Source organism: Melanerpes formicivorus, unplaced genomic scaffold, assembly GCF_026170545.1.
Source record: "Melanerpes formicivorus ecotype bairdi unplaced genomic scaffold, bMelFor1.0.p_v2 SCAF_648, whole genome shotgun sequence".
NCBI lineage: Eukaryota > Metazoa > Chordata > Aves > Piciformes > Picidae > Melanerpes > Melanerpes formicivorus.
This window is the reverse complement of record NW_027143000.1, coordinates 72,501-82,500: the sequence shown is the minus strand read 5'-3', so window position 1 is coordinate 82,500 and position 10,000 is coordinate 72,501.

Genomic DNA, 10,000 nt, shown 5'->3' with positions numbered 1-10,000 from the left:
GGGGAGGGCCCGGGGCAGCGCGGGCAGGCGGGGAGCAAAAAAAGGCGCGGGCGCCAAAAAACGTCGGGGTCCCGGGGTGGCGGAGGGGGGCGGCGGCGGGGGCGGCGGCGGGTACACGGCGCCGGGTCCAGGGCGCCGGGTCCAGCCCGTCCCGGGGCGGGGACAGGTGGTGTCGTCCGTCCCCGCCCCCGTAACCTGCTCTGAAGCATCCGCTTCCCGCCGCGGTTCGCCCTCCACCCCCCCCGCCGCACACGCAGCTGCCGCTTCCCGCCGCCTCTGCCCCCCGCCCCGGGATCAACCACCCGCCGGGTCCAGCCGGTCCCGGTCCCGGGAACCTGCTCCCGGGGCCAGCCGGAGCCACGCCCCCTCCTCTGACGCTTCCAGCTGCCGCCTCCCCTCCCACCCCCCAAACTCACACTGGCCCTCGCCGGCCCGCCCACCCGCCTACCTGCTTGCCCGCCGCCGCTGGGTGGCGTGCCGGACACTCGCACACAGGTACACAGACAGGGACACAGGGACACAGGCACTCAGGCACACAGGGACACAGGGACACAAGGACACAGGGACACAGGCACTCAGGCACTCAGGCACTCAGGGACACAGGGACACAGGGACACAGGCACTCAGGCACTCAGGGACACAGGGACACAGGGACACAGGGACACAGGCACTCAGGCACTCAGGGACACAGGGACACAGGGACACAGGGACACAGGCACTCAGGCACACAGGGACACAGGTGGCGGGCCGGAGGCCTCTCTCCACTGTGTGGCAGGGGTCCAAGAGCCACCCCAGCCCAACCCAGAGGGTCTTTTGCACCTCTCTAGAGGCCACCCAGAGACCCCAGGCCGCAGCAGAAGCCTCCCCCGCATGCTCTGCAGGCTTCCGACCCACCCCAGGCCGCACCAGAAGCCTCCCCCGCAAGCTCTGCAGGCTTCCGACCCACCCCTGGCCGCAGCAGAAGCCTCTCCCGCACGCTCTGCAGGCTTCCGACCCAGCACCAGGCCGCAGCAGAAGCCTCTCCCGCACGCTCTGCAGGCTTCTCAGCCACCCCAGGCCGCAGCAGAAGCCTCCCCCGCACGCACTGCAGGCTTCTCAGCCACCCCAGGCCGCACCAGAAGCCTCTCCCGCACGCTCTGCAGGCTTCTCAGCCACCCCAGGCCGCACCAGAAGCCTCCCCCGCACGCTCTGCAGGCTTCTCAGCCACCCCAGGCCGCAGCAGAAGCCTCCCCCGCATGCTCTGCAGGCTTCCGACCCACCCCAGGCCGCACCAGAAGCCTCCCCCGCACGCTCTGCAGGCTTCTCAGCCACCCCAGGCCGCAGCAGAAGCCTCTCCCGCACGCTCTGCAGGCTTCTCAGCCACCCCAGGCCGCACCAGAAGCCTCTCCCGCACGCTCTGCAGGCTTCTCAGCCACCCCAGGCCGCACCAGAAGCCTCCCCCGCACGCTCTGCAGGCTTCTCAGCCACCCCAGGCCGCAGCAGAAGCCTCTCCCGCACGCTCTGCAGGCTTCTCAGCCACCCCAGGCCGCACCAGAAGCCTCCCCCGCACGCTCTGCAGGCTTCTCAGGCCACCCCAGGCCGCACCAGAAGCCTCTCCCGCACGCTCTGCAGGCTTCTCAGCCACCCCAGGCCGCACCAGAAGCCTCCCCCGCACGCTCTGCAGGCTTCTCAGCCACCCCAGGCCGCACCAGAAGCCTCCCCCGCACGCTCTGCAGGCTTCCCACCCCACCCCAGGCCGCAGCAGAAGCCTCTCCCGCACGCCCTGCAGGCTTCTCAGCCACCCCAGGCCGCAGCAGAAGCCTCTCCCGCACGCTCTGCAGGCTTCTCAGCCACCCCAGGCCGCAGCAGAAGCCTCTCCCGCACGCTCTGCAGGCTTCTCAGCCACCCCAGGCCGCAGCAGAAGCCTCTCCCGCACGCTCTGCAGGCTTCTCAGCCACCCCAGGCCGCACCAGAAGCCTCTCCCGCACGCTCTGCAGGCTTCTCAGCCACCCCAGGCCGCAGCAGAAGCCTCTCCCGCACGCTCTGCAGGCTTCTCAGCCACCCCAGGCCGCAGCAGAAGCCTCTCCCGCACGCTCTGCAGGCTTCTCAGCCACCCCAGGCCCCAACAGAAGCCTCTCCCGCACGCTCTGCAGGCTTCCGACCCACCCCAGGCCGCACCAGAAGCCTCCCCCGCACGCTCTGTAGGCTTCTGACCCACCCCAGGCCCCAACAGAAGCCTCCCCCGCACGCTCTGCAGGCTTCCGACCCACCCCAGGCCGCACCAGAAGCCTCCCCCGCACGCTCTGCAGGCTTCTCCGCCACCACAGGCCGCACCAGAGGATCTTTTGCACCTCTCTGGACGCCACCCAGAGACTCCAGGCCGCACCAGAGGCCCCCCCCCCCAACCATTTACAGGCTGCAGTGCCAGCCTAGGCCCCGCTGGCAGCCTCCCTTGTCTGCTTTGGAAGGCCTCCCATCCACTCCAGACCTGCCTGGAGGCCTCCCTCGACTGCTCCCGGGGCCCTCGAAGCCACCCTAGGCCTTTCTGGAGGACCTGCTCGACCCGCTCGGGCGGCTTCTGACGCACCCTCGGCCATCCGGCGCCCAGCAGCTCCCAGGGCCAGGCACCGGCCTCCCCCTCCGGCCGCCCCTGGGGCCGGGGGTGGCTCGGACTCGGCGCCCCCAACGTGTCGTCCCGTCCCCCCCCGCCCCGCACCGCCGAACATTCGCTGCAGCCGAGGGCTTGCCGCTCGACGCCTACCCCACCCGCCCAGCCCCCCGCTGCGGCCCGGCCGCTGCCCCGGCCGCTGCGCCCCGCCTCTCATCGCTCCCCCCCACCCGGCAACCGGCCGCCGGGCACGGCAAGTCCCAGGGCAGGGAACAGGTGCTGCCGGGACCCCGTGCTGGCTGCCGGCTTCCCGGGGCTGCCCCGGGCACGGACAGGTCGCCCCCCCGCCCCGGCGAATGTTCACCGAACCGGCTGCCGGCTGCCTTCGAGCACCCCCCGCCCCCCGCCACTATCGTCCCCCCGCCCCCCCCTCCGCCTCCGCTGCCGCTTCTCCCCGCACCGCCTCCACTGCCTCCCCCGCCGCCGGCGAACGAGTCGCCGGATCCGTAGGGTGCCGGGAGCCCGAACGGCGAGCGGCTCCGGCTGCTGCCGGGACCGCGGGGGATTCGAGCCGGTCCGGCCGCGGCCGGGACCCCGTGCCGGAAGCCGGCATCCCGGGACGGCCCCGGGACGGCCCCGGTCGCCGGCCGGGTGACGTTCAGCGAAGCGGCTGCCGCCAGTCTTTGGGCCTCCCCCGTGCCGGGGCCGCGGGGATTCGAGCCGGTCCGGCCGCGGCCGGGATCCGGGGCCGGACGATGGCTTCCCGGGCCGGTCCCGGTCGCCTCCCGGGTGACGTTCACCGAAGCGGCTGACGGCTGTCTTCGAGCCCCCCCCCCCCCCTCCGCCTCCGCGGCCGCTTCTGCCCGCACCCCCTCCACTGCCTCCCCCCGCCGCCCGCGAACGAGTCGGCGGATCCGTAGGGTGCCGGGAGCCCGAACGGCGAGCGGCTCCGGCTGCTGCCGGGACCGCGGGGATTCGAGCCGGTCCGGCCGGGCCGGGACCCCGTGCCGGAAGCCGGCATCCCGGGACGGCCCCGGGACGGCCCCGGTCGCCGGCCGGGTGACGTTCAGCGAAGCGGCTGCCGCCAGTCTTTGGGCCTCCCCCGTGCCGGGGCCGCGGGGCTTCGAGCCGGTCCGGCCGCGGCCGGGATCCCGGGCCGGACGATGGCTTCCCGGGCCGGTCCCGGTCGCCTCCCGGGTGACGTTCACCGAAGCGGCTGCCGGCTGTCTTCGAGCCCCCCCCCCCCCTCCGCCTCCGCTGCCGCTTCTCCCCGCACCCCCTCCACTGCCTCCCCCCGCCGCCGGCGAACGAGTCGCCGGATCTGTAGGGTGCCGGGAGCCCGAACGGCGAGCGGCTCCGGCTGCTGCCGGGACCGCGGGGATTCGAGCCGCTCCTGGCCGCGGCCGGGACCCCGTGCCGGAAGCCGGCATCCCCGGACGGCCCCGGGACGGCCCCGGTCGCCGGCCGGGTGACGTTCACCGAAGCGGCTGCCGGCTGTCTTCGAGCCCCCCCCCCTCCGCCTCCGCTGCCGCTTCTCCCCGCACCGCCTCCACTGCCTCCCCCCGCCGCCGGCGAACGAGTCGCCGGATCCGTAGGGTGCCGGGAGCCCGAACGGCGAGCGGCTCCGGCTGCTGCCGGGACCGCGGGGATTCGAGCCGGTCCGGCCGCGGCCGGGACCCCGTGCCGGAAGCCGGCATCCCGGGACGGCCCCGGGACGGCCCCGGTCGCCGGCCGGGTGACGTTCAGCGAAGCGGCTGCCGCCAGTCTTTGGGCCTCCCCCGTGCCGGGGCCGCGGGGATTCGAGCCGGTCCGGCCGCGGCCGGGATCCGGGGCCGGACGATGGCTTCCCGGGCCGGTCCCGGTCGCCTCCCGGGTGACGTTCACCGAAGCGGCTGACGGCTGTCTTCGAGCCCCCCCCCCCCCTCCGCCTCCGCGGCCGCTTCTGCCCGCACCCCCTCCACTGCCTCCCCCCGCCGCCCGCGAACGAGTCGGCGGATCCGTAGGGTGCCGGGAGCCCGAACGGCGAGCGGCTCCGGCTGCTGCCGGGACCGCGGGGATTCGAGCCGGTCCGGCGCGGCCGGGACCCCCGTGCCGGAAAGCCGGCATCCCCGGACGGCCCCGGGACGGCCCCGGTCGCCGGCCGGGTGACGTTCACCGAAGCGGCTGACGGCTGTCTTCGAGCCCCCCCCCCTCCGCCTCCGCTGCCGCTTCTGCCCGCACCCCCTCCACTGCCTCCCCCCGCCGCCGGCGAAAGAGTCGGCGGATCCGTAGGGTGCCGGGAGCCCGAACGGCGAGCGGCTCCGGCTGCTGCCGGGACCGCGGGGATTCGAGCCGGTCCGGCCGCGGCCGGGACCCCGTGCCGGAAGCCGGCATCCCGGGACGGCCCCGGGACGGCCCCGGTCGCCGGCCGGGTGACGTTCAGCGAAGCGGCTGCCGCCAGTCTTTGGGCCTCCCCCGTGCCGGGGCCGCGGGGCTTCGAGCCGGTCCGGCCGCGGCCGGGATCCCGGGCCGGACGATGGCTTCCCGGGCCGGTCCCGGTCGCCTCCCGGGTGACGTTCACCGAAGCGGCTGCCGGCTGTCTTCGAGCCCCCCCCCCCCCTCCGCCTCCGCTGCCGCTTCTCCCCGCACCCCCTCCACTGCCTCCCCCCGCCGCCGGCGAACGAGTCGCCGGATCTGTAGGGTGCCGGGAGCCCGAACGGCGAGCGGCTCCGGCTGCTGCCGGGACCGCGGGGATTCGAGCCGCTCCGGCCGCGGCCGGGACCCCGTGCCGGAAGCCGGCATCCCCGGACAGCCCCGGGACGGCCCCGGTCGCCGGCCGGGTGACGTTCACCGAAGCGGCTGCCGGCTGTCTTCGAGCCCCCCCCCCCCTCCGCCTCCGCTGCCGCTTCTGCCCGCACCCCCTCCACTGCCTCCCCCCGCCGCCGGCGAACGAGTCGGCGGATCCGTAGGGTGCCGGGAGCCCGAACGGCGAGCGGCTCCGGCTGCTGCCGGGACCGCGGGGATTCGAGCCGGTCCGGCCGCGGCCGGGACCCCCGTGCCGGAAGCCGGCATCCCGGGACGGCCCCGGGACGGCCCCGGTCGCCGGCCGGGTGACGTTCAGCGGAGCGGCTGCCGCCAGTCTTTGGGCCTCCCCCGTGCCGGGGCCGCGGGGATTCGAGCCGGTCCGGCCGCGGCCGGGATCCGGGGCCGGACGATGGCTTCCCGGGCCGGTCCCGGTCGCCTCCCGGGTGACGTTCACCGAAGCGGCTGACGGCTGTCTTCGAGCCCCCCCCCCCACCTCCGCCTCCGCGGCCGCTTCTGCCCGCACCCCCTCCACTGCCTCCCCCCGCCGCCCGCGAACGAGTCGCCGGATCTGTAGGGTGCCGGGAGCCCGAACGGCGAGCGGCTCCGGCTGCTGTCGGGACCGCGGGGATTCGAGCCGGTCCGGCCGCGGCCGGGACCCCGTGCCGGAAGCCGGCATCCCCGGACAGCCCCGGGACGGCCCCGGTCGCCGGCCGGGTGACGTTCACCGAAGCGGCTGCCGGCTGTCTTCGAGCCCCCCCCCCCCTCCGCCTCCGCTGCCGCTTCTCCCCGCACCCCCTCCACTGCCTCCCCCCGCCGCCGGCGAACGAGTCGGCGGATCCATACCGTCCCGAGAGCCCGAGGCGGCGGCACCCAGTGCGGGTCCGGCCGAGGCCGGGACCCCGTGCCTGTCGCAGGCTTCCCGGGACGGCCCCGGAACGGCCGCGGTCGCCGGCCGGGTGACGTTCTCCGAAGCGGCTGCCGGCTGTCTTCGAGCCCCCCCCCCCCCCCGCCGGAGCCGCGGGGATACGAGCCGGTCCGGCCGCGGCCGGGACCCCCGTGCCGGAAGCCGGCATCCCGGGACGGCCCCGGGACGGCCCCGATCGCCTCCTGGGTGACGTTCACCGAAGCGGCTGCCGGCTGTCTTCGAGCCCCCCCCCCCTCCGCCTCCGCTGCCGCTTCTCCCCGCACCCCCTCCACTGCCTCCCCCCGCCGCCCGCGAACGAGTCGCCGGATCTGTAGGGGGCCGGGAGCCCGAGGCGGCGAGCGGCTCCGGCTGCTGCCGGGACCGCGAGGCTTCGAGCCGGTCCGGCCGCGGCCGGGATCTCGTGCCGAACGTCGTCTTCCCGGGACGGTCCCGGGAGGGCCCCAGTCTCCTCCCGGGTGACGTTCACCGAAGCGGCTGCCGGCTGTCTTCGAGCCCCCCCCCCCCTCCGCCTCCGCTGCCGCTTCTCCCCGCACCCCCTCCACTGCCTCCCCCCGCCGCCGGCGAACGAGTCGGCGGATCCATACCGTCCCGAGAGCCCGAGGCGGCGGCACCCAGTGCGGGTCCGGCCGAGGCCGGGACCCCGTGCCTGTCGCAGGCTTCCCGGGACGGCCCCGGAACGGCCGCGGTCGCCGGCCGGGTGACGTTCTCCGAAGCGGCTGCCGGCTGTCTTCGAGCCCCCCCCCCCCCTGCCGGAGCCGCGGGGATACGAGCCGGTCCGGCCGCGGCCGGGACCCCGTGCCGGAAGCCGGCATCCCGGGACGGCCCCGGGACGGCCCCGATCGCCTCCTGGGTGACGTTCACCGAAGCGGCTGCCGGCTGTCTTCGAGCCCCCCCCCCCCCCCTCCGCCTCCGCGGCCGCTTCTGCCCGCACCCCCTCCACTGCCTCCCCCCGCCGCCCGCGAACGAGTCGCCGGATCTGTAGGGTGCCGGGAGCCCGAACGGCGAGCGGCTCCGGCTGCTGTCGGGACCGCGGGGATTCGAGCCGGTCCGGCCGCGGCCGGGACCCCGTGCCGGAAGCCGGCATCCCCGGACAGCCCCGGGACGGCCCCGGTCGCCGGCCGGGTGACGTTCACCGAAGCGGCTGCCGGCTGTCTTCGAGCCCCCCCCCCCTCCGCCTCCGCTGCCGCTTCTGCCCGCACCCCCTCCACTGCCTCCCCCCGCCGCCGGCGAACGAGTCGGCGGATCCGTAGGGTGCCGGGAGCCCGAACGGCGAGCGGCTCCGGCTGCTGCCGGGACCGCGGGGATTCGAGCCGGTCCGGCCGCGGCCGGGACCCCGTGCCGGAAGCCGGCATCCCGGGACGGCCCCGGGACGGCCCCGGTCGCCGGCCGGGTGACGTTCAGCGGAGCGGCTGCCGCCAGTCTTCGAGCCCCCCCCCCCCTGCCGGAGCCGCGGGGATACGAGCCGGTCCGGCCGCGGCCGGGACCCCGTGCCGGAAGCCGGCATCCCGGGACGGCCCCGGGACGGCCCCGATCGCCTCCTGGGTGACGTTCACCGAAGCGGCTGCCGGCTGTCTTCGAGCCCCCCCCCCCCCCTCCGCCTCCGCGGCCGCTTCTGCCCGCACCCCCTCCACTGCCTCCCCCCGCCGCCCGCGAACGAGTCGCCGGATCTGTAGGGTGCCGGGAGCCCGAACGGCGAGCGGCTCCGGCTGCTGCCGGGACCGCGAGGCTTCGAGCCGGTCCGGCCGCGGCCGGGATCTCGTGCCGAACGTCGTCTTCCCGGGACGGTCCCGGGAGGGCCCCAGTCTCCTCCCGGGTGACGTTCACCGAAGCGGCTGCCGGCTGTCTTCGAGCCCCCACCCCTGCCGTGGCCGCGGGGATTCGCCCCGGTCCGGCAGCTGACGGTTCCCTGTGTCGGACGCCGGCTTCCCGGGACTGCCCCGGGACAGCCCCGGTCGCCTCCCGGGTGACGTTCACCGAAGCTGCTGCCGCCTGTCTTTGTCCCCCCCCCCCCCGTGCTCTCCCTCAGGCGGGAGGTAGACGTGCTCTCCCTGGGCGAGTAGACGTGCTCTCCCTGGGCGAGTAGACGTGCTCTCCCTGGGCGAGTAGACGTGCTCTCCCTGGGCGAGTAGACGTGCTCTCCCTGGGCGAGTAGACGTGCTCTCCCTGGGCGAGTAGACGTGCTCTCCCTGGGCGAGTAGACGTGCTCTCCCTCGGCGAGTAGACGTGCTCTCCCTCGGCGAGTAGACGTGCTCTCCCTGGGCGAGTAGACGTGCTCTCCCTCGGCGAGTAGACGTGCTCTCCCTCGGCGAGTAGACGTGCTCTCCCTGGGCGAGTAGACGTGCTCTCCCTGGGCGAGTAGACGTGCTCTCCCTCGGCGAGTAGACGTGCTCTCCCTCGGCGAGTAGACGTGCTCTCCCTCGGCGAGTAGACGTGCTCTCCCTCGGCGAGTAGACGTGCTCTCCGCGGAGATCGCGCTTGTCGCCAAGGGGTCGCTGTTGCGCTCTGCCTCCGCCTACGTCATCGTACAAGCCGGCGTGATTTCTGCGACCTGCCGCTGGGCGGAGGTCGGCTGGTTGTGCGCTCGGGGAGCTGACGGCCCTCCAGTTCCGTATATGAGGGAACGAGTGACGCCGAGCACTCCCAGGGCAGCGCTGCCGAGCGGCTGCTCCAAGCCACCCGCCAGGCGGCTGGGCAGGGGTCCGTCTGGCTTCTCGGTGGCTTTCGCCCGGGTCAGAGAGGGGACCCGCGGGGCCGAACAAAGGCGCGGCGGTTTGGAGCGGCCGCTGGCGCACCCTCAGCGGTGTTGGATGGGTTTCGCTCGTCCGTGAGCCGGAGCCCAGCCCGGGCTCAGCAACGAAAGCGGGGAAAAGAAAAAAAGTTGACGAGTGGCTGGCGCCGGCCACTGCCGAAGTGTGGAACCCCCGAAGCGAAGTTTGCCCGGTGGGGCACGGGGGCAGAGAAAGCCGGGGAGACGTGGTGCCGGCGTCGGTCCCACCAAGAATGGAAAGCAAGCCCGTCCAGGCACGGCGAGAGAGAGCCCGGTAAGGGGCAGAGAGAGTTCCCAGCACTGGACCCTCTTCACGGGGGTTCCCCCCCATGGCCAAAGCCGCAGCCCGCGGGGGCACGGCATCTAAGGGAAAAGCCAGCGGCGGTGACTGGCCACTCGTATGCTATGGAGCCCGGCATGGGGGGAGGAGGGCAAGCCGGTGCCCCAGCACGGCTTCCTCCTGGCTCCAGAGGGGCGCCCCGTGATGGAGATGTAACTCGGTGCAGCTTGAGGGAAAATGCAAGCCCACATTTCGGGGAGGCAGAGGTGCCCTGTGAGCCGGTGCGGCCCGGTGCAGCTTGCCCCCCCCCCCCATCTCTGGAGGGCGCCCCGTTTGCTCCTCCGGCGTGTTGCCCGCACGCCGAGCCCCGTGCCTGCTGGCTGCTCCCGAGGGCGGTGGCGGGTGCGCGTGGCTGTGTCTGTCCCAGAAGAGCGAGGCCGTGGGGCCTCCGCTGGCTTCCTTTCCTTCTGTCCTTGTTGATCGATGAGGCCTTTCGGGTCGCGTCGGAAAGGGCCCCCGGCCGGCAGGGCAAGGGCGGTCTTCCTTTCCACTTCGCTTCCCGTCGCGTGTGAGGTGTCGTCCTCGTTCCCCCAGCCCCGAGCGGCTCGAGCGGGGGGGAGCCGTGGCGTTAGCGGCCCGGCGCGTGCCTTGCCGCAT